Below are 16,318 nucleotides of genomic sequence, written 5' to 3' on the forward strand. Positions count from 1 at the left end.
ATATTTGTCCAAAATTAGCATCATGCTCAAAGGCTAACACTAGGGAGAAAGAAGTTTAAAGGCATTCTGACTTCTTCTGAGTTTTTTTACTAACAGATCTCTGCAACTTATAATTGCTTCCTGTGTTTCAAAGCCTGGAATCTTGCAGAAGGAAGCAGAAATACTTGTTATTGGCCTGAATTAAGATAAAAGGAAAAGAGAAGATTATAGCTGTTGGCACTTTGTTTATGAAAACATCATTTTGAGGATATGCTTGAATCATGCAAAAGTAATGTTTCCCGCTCCTCGCCCAGCATATTTTAAATGCCAGCCCAGCCAGACAAAAGGAACAGTGATCAGATGGGTTGTACCTTTCCTACATGCAGTGTAATACATGATAGCACCATCTAATCTTTACTGACTTTTAGATATTCTGGAAATACATCTGAAAAGTATATATAAGGATTTACGAGTATAAAAATAAAGAAATGTTCATTGTAAAAAATTACAGCCCTTTATTTTAAAGTAACTTAAGTCTCACAAGAAGGTATAAAAATAAATTGGAGAGCTCTTTTGTAAGTTTCACTCAGTTTTCCCCAAGGATAAGCTAGCATCTCATTTAACAGTTGTCAAAATTAGGAAATTGATTTATTTCTGTTGACTCTGAGATTTTATTTAGAATTCATGGGCTCTTACATGAACATGTAACCTGGTGTATACTAATATGTGGAGATCAATGGAGCACCAGTTTTGAGGGGGTACCAGTGAATATTGATGTGCAGAGTTGACATGAGTTCTCTCACCAGTGAATATTGATATGCAAGATGCTTTGATGACGTGATGTTTTTGCATCTTGTGGGGAACTAATGAAGGGGTAGGGTTGGCTCCACTCATGGAGATCTTTTAGACTTAATTGATTCATCTATTCATTAAAGAACTGATCAATGAATCAACCTTGTGTCAGGTGCCAGCTTTGATGAACTGGAGATGTATAGATGGAGAAGGAGTCTGTGCTCCAGGAACACGTGAGAAGCAATAGATAAAAGATCCATTATTACAATGTAGGGTGTTGCACACTGTCTTATACATGAAGCAGTGCAACACCAGAAGCACCTACAGGTGCCCCACATCATAGTAGGTGTTAGGGAAAACGTAGTGAAGGAAGAGGAGGCATTTTACTGCAAGTGAATGAGACAAGAGTTAATATGCAATGACAATAGCATTCCCTGTCAGAGGGCGATGTTCCAGAGTGATGGTTCTAAGGAGATCAGGGGATATGGGTAAGCAACTCAAGAGCAGGTCACGTGGCCAATCAGTGTTCTAAGATGCTGGCAATGAGCACTTATGGGCTGCCTAGACCAAGCGCTCTAATTCCACATCATAAGACCCTGTCTTCTAGTATCCTCATTGTAGCCCATGCCTTACTGTTGTATGAGCTGTCATTGTTTCTTAGACTGACTCTGGCTCTTTGATACATCTGGTATTAGACCTTGTCCACTCAGTGCTGGGAGGCTGGGGCTGGGATTCAGAGAACCAAAGTAAAGGGAATGTGGTTCTCTAGAGTCTACTTAGTACTGGGCATTGGAAAAACTGTTGTGTGTTCCTGTCCTAAAAACTGAGATTCTTAATTTTTTTTTTTTTTTTTTTTTTTTGTCCTGGGAATTGAACTCCCAACCTCGTGCTTGCCCAGCAGATGCTATGCTGCTGAGCTATATCCCTGCTCAAAGTTCCTTATTTAAAATGGGACAACATCATTGTCCTGTGGGTTGCTGTAGAGCTGATCACAGATCTTTGATTCTCAGAGCTTTCAGCTGTTTTCCATCAGACTTAAAGTGGTACCCTAGATTTTGGCCCAAAGGTATGGTCTACAAAGAGCTATACATTGTGGTCCTAAATACTTAGATCTTCTTTCCTCAATAGCATCATATCCTGTTCTACTGACATGTCCTGCTAGTCTAGTCATGCTGGCCTGTTTAATGCTCTGTTCACTTACCAAGTTCTTTCCTACACCTGGACCTTTGCACGTGCTATTTCCAGAAATACTTTCCTCCTTCTCATACCTTCACCTAAAACCTGAGTCTTCAGCCTTCTCTTACAAGCTGTTCTGCTTTGAAGCATTTTTCATATCATCTGCCCTATGATTCTTATGTTCTACCTATAATTTGTGCACATGATGGTATTTGGTATTTTGCCTTCACTGGTGAGATTATAAAGTATCTATCTCCACTGTTGAACTGTAGATTCTATGAGGGGCTGGATGATGTCTATTTTATCAGCAAGTACTCACTAAATGGATTATAGACTGAATTACAGGATGAGTGAAAAGCATAATGACAAAACCTTATTTTTTCTATATGTTTAAGTAATGGTACACCTGAGATTTGGAAGTACTTACACACTGTTCAAGGCTCATTTATTTTGGAGTCATTTCTAAGGTTTGTCTTTTTCTTAATTTAGGAAGCTGAATTTTCTCATAAGAGGTCATGGTTGACAAGGTTCTGCTTTTGATTTTGTCTGTTCCCTGGATTTTGCTTTGAATGTCTCATTTTGGAGAATCTCAAGGCCACTCAAACAAGGAACAAACCATCTGTCAGGCACCCACCCATGGCTTGAATGGTGGTGAATGACAACAGCTCAGAGCTGCTTTCCTAAGAGTCCTAAGCAGAGTTCTTTGTCACACGTGAGGCCTGATCAGGGGTGCACCTGGGCAGACATGACAAATGAGTGCATCCTTGAAGAAGTATATCTACTGGATTTTAGATCCAAGTCCTGTCTTCACTGGCCTGAATGAGAGAGAAGTCATTACTAGGTTAAATGAGGTGCATTGTGGGGGAACAAAATGAGGTATTTGAGATAGGCTCCCCAAAGATTCATGCACGTCCTTTATTCAAAAGGCATTTAGTCCTCTAAGAGTTGCCAAAATCCTAACAGTTTTACCATTGCTGAAAAGTCCATGTCCCAAGTCTCCTCCAAGATCTAAGGCAAACTCTGAGCTGTGAGCTCCTGTACAAATGAAAAATTAAACACTTCTAACATTTGGTGACACAAGACAAACATTACCATTCCAGAAGGTACAAACAGGGGAATATAAAGGACTGGAACCAAAGCAAGTCCAAAACCCAACAGGACAAGTATTAAGTGTTGTACTTCCATGTGGGACATCTGTGGCAAGCCGTGAGCTCCAAAGGGTTTGCGTGGTTCCACACCTACAGTACTTGCATGGGTGTAGCATCCACATCTTCTCTCTTGGGCTCACTTTACTTCTTCCTTGAAGGTTTCCTCAGATGGTCCACGTTTCTAGATTCTCCAAATCTCTGGGGCCTCCATTGTACTTTTGGCTTCATACTCACAACTTCATACACTGCCTGTTCAGAGGCACACTTCCTGGCCTCCCAAACCATCTTTTGAAACCTGCATAATCTCAAACTCTTGCATTCTGTATGTGCCTAAAACCAGCACCACGTGGATGATGCTAAGCTGTTGCCAGCTGGAGTGGCAGTCAACCTTTCTTTTCTTTTTGTAGTAGAGGTCAAGTGCCTGGTTGCTGAGCACTCTGGATCTAATTTTGAGGAACAAATTCTCTATGCTGCTGCCATTCTGAATCCTGGCATGTCCACCTATGCCACCATTCTGGAACATGGTGCTCTGTGGCTTTTTCCTCAAAGAAAAGTCTTTCATTTTTGCAGTTTTGGGACTGCAAAAGGTGGAGCCTTGCTGCTTTTTATGATGCCCTCAGGCCACCTTTTCTATTCTGTTCCTTCTCAGCAATAGAGATCTCTTCAGCTCTATGTTTGTAGTCCAAAGCTTTAGTGGAGCTTCCTTTTTGGTCAAACTCACAGCATTTTAAATCATTATGTGGAGCTCTTTCATTTTGATTCTCAACATAGATCAAGGTAAAATCCCTCAACAATAGCCATGCCACTACCTCAACATTAGACTGTCTTGAAGTTTCTTCTGCCAGATTTATTAGTCTGCCACACTTAATCTTAGACTCAGGCAAAAATCTCTGGACATGAGCAAAAACAGACAAACTTTCTACTAAGCCATAATACATGTTGTCTGGAGTCCAGCAGCCAGTGTAGTCCTTATTTCTAGCAGAAACCTTTCAAGCCTGGACTTTTCCTGCAGAATTTCTATCAGCCTTCTTGGCCTTTCCCATACAGAACCACCTAACATGTTTCAGCTCTACTCTTTCAGGTGACATTTCTGAATGTTTCCAAACTCTTCCCACAAGTCATTCCCAAAGGCTCTTGAGTCACATGGTTATGTAAAGTCATAGCAATGATCCCACTTGTCTGGCACCAAATTCTGTGTTGGTTACTTTTTTCTTGTTGCTGAGAAAATACCCAATTTCCAAAATTAAGTAAGATTTATTTAGCTCCCAGATTGTGGAGGTTTCAGTCCATGATCTTCTGGGTACAAGGCAGGGTGACTCTTGTCAGTGGTCAATAGTTCACTAATGGCAGAAAACAACCAAAGTAACAAGAGCAAAAGATGAGGAGAGAGTGAGGAGAGATGACTCTTTATGTCCCCTGTATTGTACATAGGCTACCACACTCTATATAGGATGGGTGTAACACTCACACCCATAATTCCAGCATTGGGTGATGAATCAATCACAAGCTCTAGAAACCTGCCCCCATGGCCACATGAGACTTTGGGAGGACATCCAGATGCAAACCATAACAACCACTGGATTTGACACTGCAACTTCTGCTCTTGCCCAAAGTTAAATTGACCATGAAAAGTACACAATTTGAGCTGATTTGTGATATTAAGACAGCAAGACAGTCCTAAATGAGCATTTCCAGAACTGTTATAAAATGGAAAGAATGATAGATAAGTGCATTTGAAATGAAGAGGAATATTCTGCAAAGGATTAAGGGTAATGTGTCTTTTATTGTAAAATGTTTTTAAATTTAATTTTCACCATATTTTAACATTCACCATAATTTAAACATTCACCATATTTTTTAATCACATCTCCTATTTTCCTTTTCCTTGTCTTTGCTTCTATTTTATTTTTTTTCTGCCTTGCCATTTGGGACCCCCCCCCCCCCGTTTAATCAGAAGATCATTATAAATAGAAAGAAGACAAATGTTAAAATGTTGGATGTAAAGAGTACAAATGGCCATGACAAGACACCAATACAAGTATTTGGATTCACTGGGTCTCCATCAAAACTTCAGTCAGCAGGAAGCTGTAGAGTGTTCTCTTGCCACGGGAAACACAGGAAATCCAAGTTTAGTTTTAAAAGCACTTGACATTTTTTGAGCTGGGAGGTAGGGTCCATTAAAAATGACTAAATAACAATGGTGTAGGAAAAGCTTGCTCTATCCAAGGTTAGAAACTAAGGAGGTGATTGTCCACTACTTGGTGAGATAAAGGATACAGCACAGTCAGCTGGCATATCATGGGGAGCGGAGAGTCACCCCAGGACACTTTTCCAAAGTGCACTAGTGTCCTCACTGATTCTGAACACTGCCATTTACACTTCGCTTCTCAGCAACCCAGAACAGTCCCAGTGCGCAGAAGCTCCTTGAATATCACACTCCTGTTCTCATGACTACCTAGGAAATTTATTTTCCTCCTCTTGACTAGAGAGTCCTTTGCATGGAGGTTACCTCACAGTGAGGGGTTGCTTAGCTCAAGCCTCAGAAAGCGCACACTGCATCTTTAAGAAATAGTTTACTTGTGAATCAGTAAATGTACTAGACAAAGCAGCCATTACTTATGCATTCCTGCATACCCAGCAAGGTGAAAATAATAGAATAAACATCATATACTTCATTATGATATCGGTTTACACTTCCAGGGTACACAAAAAGAGGCCATTTCATCAAGCTAATTGCCTGAAAGTAAAAGAGAGAGAACTTTAGCTATTAGTCTATTATGGGGCTTTTTTCTTAATCACAAATAGGGGCCGTGTGTCCCTGGGGGGATGTGTATTCTAATTTACAATTGAACTACAGATCAGAGCAATCAATCTTGGGCAGCACTTTTACAGTGTAATTGCTGCAACATAACAAATAAAAAAAAAGCAAAGCAAAGAAGAAGAAGGTCTAAGCTGAGCTTCGGCTTGAGGTAGAGATATTTCCAGGCACTAGTTCAGGGTGGGAGGGAGACAAGCACCACACAGACATGAATATGCAATGAGGACTCATTAGCGGCCTAGTGTTGCCATGACGAATGGCATTATCCCCGGCCTGGTGCTGCCTAAACATGAATTTTATAACGACCCATTTATCATGACTTGTCATGGGCTTCGGTACCCTGCTTTCTTCCAGCACACACACCTTGCCTTGTTATGGCGGTAGAAATCTACACTTTCATTATGATTGTTTCCTTTTGTATTGACTTCTAGCTCTTCCAAGCAAGTGTTCAACTATGGCAACATGCTAATAAGTGATATGTGACTTAAAAGTTGAACTAAAAGTTGATTATTCATTCTATCTTGACAATCATCATATGACAGAGAAAAGTTGGGTTCAACTTTGAAAGAAATTTCCTCCTCTATGAGTTTTTTGGTTTGTTTGTTTGCTTGTTTTATAGTATTCTGATACTATGGCTTAAAAAAATTGAAATGAACTAAGTTATCTTCCTTTCATTTCTTTGTATTTCTTCTTTGTACTTCACAAACCTTACACTATGTTAAGCATATAGCTCAAAAGTTTTGATACCTTCTCAAAAACTCTTGGTATTTCCAAACATATGTAAGATTGAAATGTTTGGGAGAGATTTAGTGGTCACTTTTTTTTTTTTTTTTTTATAAGGGCATAAGTTGACTTGTTACTTAGAAGCTCTGGTATAGTGTAGGGAGGAAGTCTGGCCAAAACTTAATCCTAATTAAAACTTATTAATAGAAAGAAAGAAGGAAAGAGACAAAAGCCATCTCCCATGTCAGACAGACCCCAATGAGGTTTGGTCAGCCAGAAACCACAGAATTGCCAGATGCAAAGAAGTGAATCTTTGGCACTGGTCAGAAGGAAGGAGGCTGTGCAAGCCCATCAGAGTTAAACCCACCAGTCCCACAAAACAAGAGTCCTAGGTTGGTATAAATGCCCTTTTGCAGTCAGAGACAAATTCAGTGAGCTTTATAACTAGTCTGTTTACTTGCAATAAAAAGAAGAGCAAGAAAAACTTGAATTTCTATTCAGCTATGCAAAGGATAGAACCACAGTTGAATTAGAATCTGATGTTGCTTTGGCCAGCCAGGGATTGTAATTGTTTCTGATATAATTTAGAAACATAGTTTTCCAGGTCTTCTCTGTGTTACTGTCCTCACTGAGTCTTCTTGGAGTTCATATTATTAGTGATGACACTTTTATATAGTGATATTATTTATGTAATATATATAATATTGACAATAGACTATTTTGTATGCTAACAATTTTATAAAGCATAAATATTTATAAAGTACTTTGACCATGCAAAGTTCTTTCAATAGATCCTCATGCTAGATTGAAACAAGGCTATTTCCTTCCCCTCCCAAAAAAATTTCAGTGCTAGAGCTGGAACACAGGGCTTTGCATACTCCATCCCTGTACCATGCTCCCAACCCTTTTTCCATTTTAAAGAAGAGAACATTGAGGCCATGTGGTAAATAAACTGACTCAAGCATACATAGAACATGGAAGGGCAGGGACTCACTATCAAGTCTGTCTTTAGATCTAAGTCTGTGTTTTCATGTAATTGAAGTTACAGAAGATTGTAAAATGTCAGGTTGAGTTGCTTCTTCGTTTCCACAGAAGGTTGATTCCAGGATCCCTCATGGATATCAAAATCTGTGTCTGTTCAATCCCTTAAAGAAAATAGTGCAGTATTTGCCTAGAATCCTGGCATGCCCTCTTGCATATTTTAGACCATCTCTAGGTGACTTTTAACATATAATATAATAAGAATATTAAATGAATAGATATAGTATATTACTCAGGAAATGATGTCAAGATAAAAGGTCTGTACATACTGGTGCAGATGAATTTTTTTCCCGAAATATTGTTGTACATTTTCAATGAAGGTGAATTCCCTGCCCCCAAAGTGTCATGTCCTGTGTTTGGCTGAATCTGTAAAAGAGAGTCAATGGTAGTGTCATTTAGGAATTAGTAAAAAAGTTAATAAGTTGGGAATGAAGCCCAATGAAGAGGCGGCCATCATTTACACTTGAGAGCCTGCCTGTGACTCTCCAGTTACTTATTAGAACTGAAACTAATACACACATGCCAATTAAAATTAAGCTGCTATTCCAATCTTTTGGATTGAATTGTCTTTCATTGTTTAAAAGTTCACATAGGAAATATTTTTCACTGTAAAGATTCGGATACAATTCTGAACGGTGTTCCTGTGTTGTCAGTCTACTGGGTACTTTGTTTTGTTTCTGAAGAAAATATGCTTTGTGTTTTCCCTATGAATGTACTAAATGGGAGTTTTAGAGATAATTTTGTGAAGAAAGAATTTCCAAATATTGGCAAATGATATTAAAAAAACACCAGTTGTGCCTGAACAGATTAAGAGTGTCTACATGACATTAAACATCTGGATGAAGAAGGAAAAAAAGTAAAAACCTTGATGTTTTGTTTATTTGACACTATACATCTGGATCTTTAAAAACATCTGGATTCTTAATTTATCCCCCCCGCCAAGTTTCACTGAGTGTTCAACATTATATGCAGAAAGGTGAATGGGAAGACTTAGTTCCATTATTACTGAATTAGATAAAATGATTGTGTGAAGTTAATTTGCAAATACTAATTATTCTATTTAGCAGAACACAAAGTGAATGAAATCCTCCACCAGCCAAAAAAATACGAGAAGAAAGAGGTAATTTGGGGATTTCAGGATATGATGTTGCTTAAGCGTATTTTAATGTTGATCATAGTTTACTGTCCTCAGTTTCCCTGGGCAAAAATCTTTTTCTTTCTAACCATTTTGTTTCTTGGGGAGTAGTTTTGCCATGTGTTAGGAGGACTTGTTAATTTACAGTTTTTGGATAATATTAGAATTTAGTAAACACTTAGGAGCATACAAGATGCATCTAATAATTGGCATTTCCTTTGCCAAATGAATGATCCAGCATGATATATTGCTATTTCTTTCTGACATACCAGAGGCAGAACCCCAAAGAGCAGCAACTGAACTGAACCTGAAAAACTTCAGCACAGTGAAAAGCACCTTATGTGACTGACACTAGTGTGTGTGTGATCTCATCTAAAAAGTTTTCCTAATTATTGAACATTTCCTCCATAGCTTACTCTCTAGCCAATCAGTTATAATGGAAATGGTCTGCTTGCTTTTTATAGTCTCAAGTTTTCGAAATGATTAGTGCTTCCTTGTGATAGCCCATTAATTGGACACACAACCCAGATGAAAAGGCTGAAGCCCCGAGCATATAAAAAAACATAAGGTTGTTGCTATTTAAGTGCCTTCAAAAGATCTAATTTGATTTTTAAAAGCAATTCTGCAGATGTGAAAATTAAAGGCACAAAGAAACAAGATATGGTTTAATGACTATTTAGGTTAAGAAACATTTAGAGGTTTTAGTAGACTTACACCAAAAAAAATTTTTTTTTTTAAATTTATCTCTTAGCTTGGAAAGATTGGGTCCACAACACAGCAGAAATTGCTGAATTTTATGGGCTGCTATTTCCTTGATCAAATTGCTCCATTCTTAGCCAGCGTGCTTCTGAAGGCAATTTGGATTACTTTGTGCAGATTTTGAATCCCAGTATTCGTGAATCAGATTTTAAACTCTCACTAAGTAAGTCTCTCTACTTGGCTTATCTTAGCTATTTGTCAACTAACCCATCCCCCCATCCCAGCAAATTGTACAACTTATTCCCACTTTAAAAAGACAGGAAAAAAGAACGAAAGAAAGCAAGGAAGGAAGAAAGAAAAAAAATAGAAAGCCCCTTCCCATTGGCTCTAATGACATCTTCAGTCAATAATGAGTTAATAAAAATCTCAAAATCATCTGGGCTAGATAAGGAGGAAGAAAGAAAAGTATTGTACTGTAATGACAGGCTCTGGGCTGCCCTCTGAGATGTCATGGGTCAGTCATGTTAAGAATGTGTGCGTCCAATCATCTGCTGATTTTTATCAGCGAGCCCTCCAGCAGGAGCTGACAAGGGCCAGTTTGGGAGCTACAATGAATAAACAATGACTTTTTGGGTTGTTGGGGGCTGTGTAATAGAGTGAGGGGTTTATATATACTAAAACATGATGACATTAGCAATCAATATACCAATTACTGGACAAGTTATTGGATGAGGCACTCACGTGTCCTCAGCCTTCTTCACTTTGAAGAGGCCTCTAGGGAAAGAGGCCCTAGGCTCAGAGGCAGGCAGGGGTCCAAGATCTGAGGCCCCATCTCAGAGTGCACAAGTCCAGCTCTGGATGATCTGAATCATAGGGGAGTTGATTAAAAATATGGAGCCTTCTTCCCAGAGATTCCATCTCAGGAGTCTGAGGGTAGGGCCAGGGCTTGATGTTTTTAATCAGAGCCTCCAGGTAATGCTTATTAGACAGGTTAGGTTAGACAGGTTAGAATCACTGCTGTAAGCTGTGATTCTCAAAGTGCTGGCCCCATGCATCACCAAGAAGAGAGTGAGAAATGCAGGATCTCGGCCTCTTCCCTAAACCTGCTGAATTAGCCTGCATGTGGGTCAGATGCTCTTCCCGTTCAAGACCTGTGGCTTGGGGCAAAAATCCCCACCAACGCCAGGAGCACAGCCCTGTGCCTCACCATCTCTGAGGTCCCTCATGGAGAATTCGTTACTCCCACTAGTTAGTATGCTGCAGTTTGCAAATAATTTACTTGAAGAAATCAGAGTTGGTCCGGTATTATCTTTGTAATCATGTCATTTTCATTTAGTTCTTCCCTGCCAGTTTTTTGTTTTGAATGATCTTGATGTACAAATGACTTTGATTAAGGCAAGGAAAGAATAAACAGATATTCTGTCTATTAGAGTGGAAAGGGAGGGAGGACTTGTAAAAAGTATTAAAAGAAAGCAAGAACTGGAAGAAAAAAACCATTGGGAAGCATTTCTTTCATGTGTAGCTAAGATGTACTTGAGTATTCAATATCAGGTTTAAAGGCAAATGTCCTGTGTATAGGATTAAGTTCAGTTAGTTTGGTTTTTAGTAGCCTCAGAGCCCACACTACGCTTCCATTAGGAGAGGACACTGCAAATGGACCAGGGTCCAACACAGCATCAGGGGAAGGCGATTGGCAAAGACCTTCTGGTACCAGGGCAACAGAGAGACTTCTTTTGTTCAGGCCAGTGTCTTTCTTCTGAGGCAGCCCTAAGGTTGCTGAGTTCTCCCAAACTTGGATTAATCTATCAAATATGCAGGAAATTTAATTAGTGTTCAACAGAGGATGTATGAAAGAACAATTTTAAGCTGCTACAATAATCTGAAACCAAGTGAGGAACATCGAGATAAATTGACTTTGCACTAGTGCTCTGCAAAGCCGCAGACACCCTACTATGCACTGTGTGATCTCTAGGGAAGCGATCCTCCAGTGAGTGGATTTGATCGCCAAAACCCTTTCATAAAGGACATCCTTATAGAATTAGTGTCTGGAGGTCAACTTTCAGAAGTCAAGGGTTCAAAGCTTCGAGATGACAAATAGTTATGGGTAGGAGGGAGTTCTGTGTCGTATACAGCAAGGAGTCGCTTTATTATAATTTATGAAATGCTGTATCTGGCATCAGGATTTCTTATGTGGTGGCTTACTGCCAAAAGGAAGGTTCGTGTAACCATCACCAATGAGTTAAATAAGTTGTCTAGCTATTGATGGTCTGGTTAAATCATCCCTGAAGTGTTGGCAAATATCCCAGAACAGTCATTTGAAAAAAAAAATTGTTTTATTTGGGTTTTACAAGTGAGATCACTTTGTGTTTTCATACATGAGGGATAATTCCCTCATGACTCCTTCCAAGCACCCAGAAACTGCAGGCAGAATTGATTGTACCTCAGGCCAGACCTCACACTGAAAAGGAGATCTGCTCCTTTCAATGCTGATCATTTCTACCTCCCTGGGTTCCGGATGGCCATGCCTGTGGCTGCCATCTTAGTCTCCATAGCAACTATCTGTGAAAGTGACGGAGATTCGAGTTCAGGCCAGTAGAAATTTTAAATACATAGCTGGTTATAAAGTTTCTCCTCTTAAAGTTACTGCTGAAACTGCATTAATGCCAAATGTTAATTCTTGCTGAGGACACGCTGTCTTATAAATGCTATGAAGGAATATCATTTTTCCCTGTAGAAGTGAAGGTACTTTTAAGGTCGTGTTAAGAAAGGGGTTAGTTTCCCAAGTAACATCTGCAGGTCACCTGCTTGCATATAAAATCGCCCCTAGGCTACTCTCACCCCTTTGTTACACAATAGTTAGGAGGAATTCTCACAAGGAAGAAAGAATGGAATGTAAGTGACATTGCAAAGATATGCAAAGATTAAAAACCAAACAAAACCCTCAAACAAAACAATCCCACCCGCCTAGGCTAATAATCATCTTTTCTACATACAAGTCTACCCAAGACTGAAAACTCATTAGGGGATTTCTTTCCGAACTAAAAATAATAGAGTAGACTCAACTTTGGGAGGTCCTCCTGACTTTTGTTCATTTTCTTTGTAAACATAGGACTGTAGACACCACATATGCATCTCGGCTTTCCGGGCACAAGGCATTTGATGGAAGTCTCTCTCCACCCTGTAGGAAGGCATTCACCAGAGCAAACAGAGAGCTACTCACTGCCGCTCTGGTTTGTTATGTAGTTGAATATTTCTCCCCTTTATATTCTTTGAAATGTTTTGAATTAAAATAGCTTACTGAAGGTCACTGGAGGCATATGGTCCTGCTCAAAACTTTAAACAAAACATTAGTTTTTACAACCTTTTGTAATTTGGTATTGTATACAACATGGTTATATGCAGACTTTCTGTAATCTTTTCAGTGGGTGACAGAAATATGAGAAGCAAATTTATAAGCCATTTAGTGAAGCATTTAATCAATTTCATGCATAGGAAAGAACTCCGATTGCTTGGCTTTATCAATCTTGTTCTCCAGTACAGCTCTGGTCAAATGTGATCTCCAAATGCTGTCTTGGTGGGGGAGGGATCCTGTGGGTGCAACCACCGTGCCCCGCGCCGGAATGGAAACCTCACGTCCTGCATCAGCCTAGTGTGGTCGCCAGCGCCTTTGAGTCTTCTGGATGCTGTTAATATATTTCAGAGGGAGAGTCCAGGTCTAATGTTTAGAGGAAGTTTTCCAGGCCTTCTACTGTGAAGTTACTCATTAAACACTCTTTTCCCAGAGTGACTCTCACGTGCTCAGCCACGCACATTGCATGTGCAACCTCAGGCTTTGAGAAATAGTTTTCAAAACCAGTTTTGGTAGCAATTACTGCCCTCAGATACACAAAACATAAAATGACACATTAAAATGTGACTTCTCCTAAGTTAAAGAACCAGAGCAATGTGGCCAGAGTCACTGGAACCCACCGAAGGCTCATGCTTCAGGGAGAGCTAGGTTGGTACTTTTCAGAATATTTAAACTGTCCTTCGGTCTTCATGTTCTGATTCCCTTTTACATTGGTTGAAAGATTAATCCAACTCTTGGCAACATAGAAGGTTAATATTTTCTTTGCTGTCATGTGCTAGAATCCCTCTTCTGACACTTTACCCCAAACACTATCAGGTTCTTAAGTGAAAAAGTCCCAAGGGAGCCAAAGCGGATCTCGATAATCATTATCTGCTAAACTATAGTCCAATTGCATTAGTTCCCCCCTGTTCTGGAAGACTGGAACCAATACGAATGTACCATAGATAGAATTTCTAATTTAGAAAGCAAAGCACCTCCACTGAATTCTGAGCCTAGAATAATATTTCATTGATAAATTTCACTCTAGATTTGAAGCCAGTTTCATTCATGGGTCTCATCTAAGTCACACTCCTTTTAGGATGCAGCAGACATAGAGCTTTTTCTGCATCAGTTCAGTGCCATGCCACTTGCTATTTATCTTGTGACATTATTTCTCTGATAGGGGCCCCAAGATTATACTGGGCAGAATTGCCTTGATATATTACACAAAGCTGGCAGCTTTTATGGTGATTGGCTAAAGGAGATTGGTTGGCCTTCCTGGGTTTCTGTCTGTATATCTATACTCCGGTCATTACATTTTGGATTAAAACAGTATGTCATTGACTTTTTAAATATATATATTTAAAAAGTTCTGGGAAGCAAACTCAGGTCCTCACACATGCTAGACAAGCACTCTGTCACTGAGTTATGTACATCTCCAGAACTTCTTAAAAAAAAAAAAAAACCAGTCAATTTGGTGGAAAGAAGTCTTTAGTATAAGATCAAGATGATTATGTTGGTATATGCTTGTAACCCCAGTACTTTGAGAGGCTGAAGCAGGAGGATTATGAGTTCAAGCCCAGTCTGCACAATTTAGCAACTCAGTAAGAACCTGTTTCAAAATAAAAATAAAAATAATGGGGTAGATATATAGCTCAATGGGAGGGTCCTGGGTTCAGTCACTCATAAGACCCCCTCTTCCATTCACAGCTAATTAGGACTAGGAAATTTTAAATTCTCAAATAAAATTTGGAACCGAAAGCAATTGCCAGATATTCTCCTTGTAAACATAAAACAGAGGAACCCAGCAGGATGATTGCTACTCAGTGGACTGAGGTAGCATGATCACAAGTTTAAGACAACCTGGGCAAATTAGTGAGACTTTGCTTAAAAATAAGGGAGCGAGGGATTTGGGGTGTAGCTCACTGGTAGAGCGCTAGATTGGCATGCACCTCCAGAACCACCCGAAATGTAGATGATCAAGCAGCTCTCCCTGTGGCTATTGTCAATTCCATTTGCTTTTTTTGACTTCCCTTGATGTGACCTATGTTATCAGATTTGTGCATATTGCCAGGCCCTTCCCCATTGGTAAATCTCAAACACAGCTGTCATCTTTTGTGTATCATTGTGGATTCGGTAATTTCTTTCACCCAGGTCTTATAAATCTTTTCTTGTTAGTAGAAACAAGTACAGCTCATTCTTTCTAACTGCTTCAAGAATTTTGGTTGGCCTGGCTGGATCAGTACTCACCAAGTTATTCTATATAATGTACATCTGGGTTCCTCCCACCTTTTGGTTATTATAAGTACCATTTTGGTAGATATCTTTTTACATATTTTAAAAATATTTCTATGTACTTACATACATAACACTAACAAATTGTGTGCCCTGCTCTACCATAAGCACTTAAAGTGAAATTACTAGGTCGTGAGTGGACATATTTTATGTTTGACTTGTTATTTCCAAATTACTCAGAGGTTTTAATTGTAAATGAAGGTACTACCATCATCTCTGATGAAGCCTTTTCATCTCACCTTATACCTACAATAGGCCCAGTTACTCTGATTCTCTTTTATAACTTTGCTTCTCCAAGAAGGTGGATAGCACCCCAAATGTCTTCCCCACTGGGCTTTTCCTCCTTCCTGGGAAAGATGGGGACAGGTAACCTCATCACCGGAACCTGGCCAGATGTTTACAAATAGTGGTGGCCACATTCAGAGCTTGGAAGCCTCTAGTCACAAAACAAAACAAAGCAAGCACATCATCTGTTCAGCACAGAATAAAGGCAGTGATGCACATCCATTTCCACTGTAGCATTAACGTCACAATTCAAACAATTGTTTTAACTTGCGTTATACTTGAGACCAATGTATTTCCCTGAGCCCTTTTTTTCTTTTTTTCTACTTCTGTCTCCATCTCTCTCTCTCCTCTCCTCTCTCCCATCTCTTTCTCTTCTTCTTGCATTCTTTCTTGTCCTGCACACGACCACGGAGCTATACTCCTAGCCTCCTGCTTTTGAAGACAGCCTTGTGATCAGAGATAGAAAGTACTGTGATAAAGGAGAGTTTGTTTAGGGCTTAAAGCTCAAGAAGTGGATCGACTTGGTAACCACGGGCCAGAACAACTTTCCCTGTCCCTGTCACCCAGCAAGTTCCTGCTCCTTTCTGCTGGACCGCACCCTGTCCTCCTCTCCCTCTCACTGCTCCCTCTTGAATCAGGCTTCAGCCCCTGTTCACCCCAATGGCTCTGTGCTTGTAGTGCCTTAGTCTAGGTCTTGTCTCTTCCTTCAGTTTACCCTGCTGAATCATCATGGAGCATGAACTTGGTTTTGATTTGTTACAGTTTGAGCTGGCTTCTTTTCTAAACTCTTTGTTCTGCTCTTCAACGTCGTCTATGATTTCTTCCTAATATTCATCTTTTAAACACTGTTTTCTCCATTTCCTATTTATTTTATTTAGCAAAACAAAAATGGTTATGTT

At 39.6% G+C, this 16,318-nt stretch overlaps 1 long non-coding RNA gene across 8 annotated transcripts in view; it reads left to right on the plus strand.

The window, feature by feature from the left end:
• The window catches only part of LOC106028886 (uncharacterized), a 110,435-nt gene that overhangs the window by 52,288 nt on the left and 41,829 nt on the right, over positions 1-16,318 (plus strand). Inside the window, exon 8 of one of the 8 annotated variants that reach the window (XR_010047942.1) lies at positions 97-16,316. The exons of the other annotated variants lie outside the window; for them this stretch is intronic. This is a non-coding gene — a long non-coding RNA (uncharacterized LOC106028886). Of the gene's footprint in view, positions 1-96; positions 16,317-16,318 lie in introns of those variants that run through there. 8 annotated transcript variants of the gene reach the window in all.

This window comes from Cavia porcellus, unplaced genomic scaffold, assembly GCF_034190915.1.
Source record: "Cavia porcellus strain 051 isolate PalLab524CR breed Dunkin Hartley unplaced genomic scaffold, mCavPor4.1 scaffold_6, whole genome shotgun sequence".
Taxonomy (NCBI): Eukaryota; Metazoa; Chordata; class Mammalia; order Rodentia; family Caviidae; genus Cavia; species Cavia porcellus.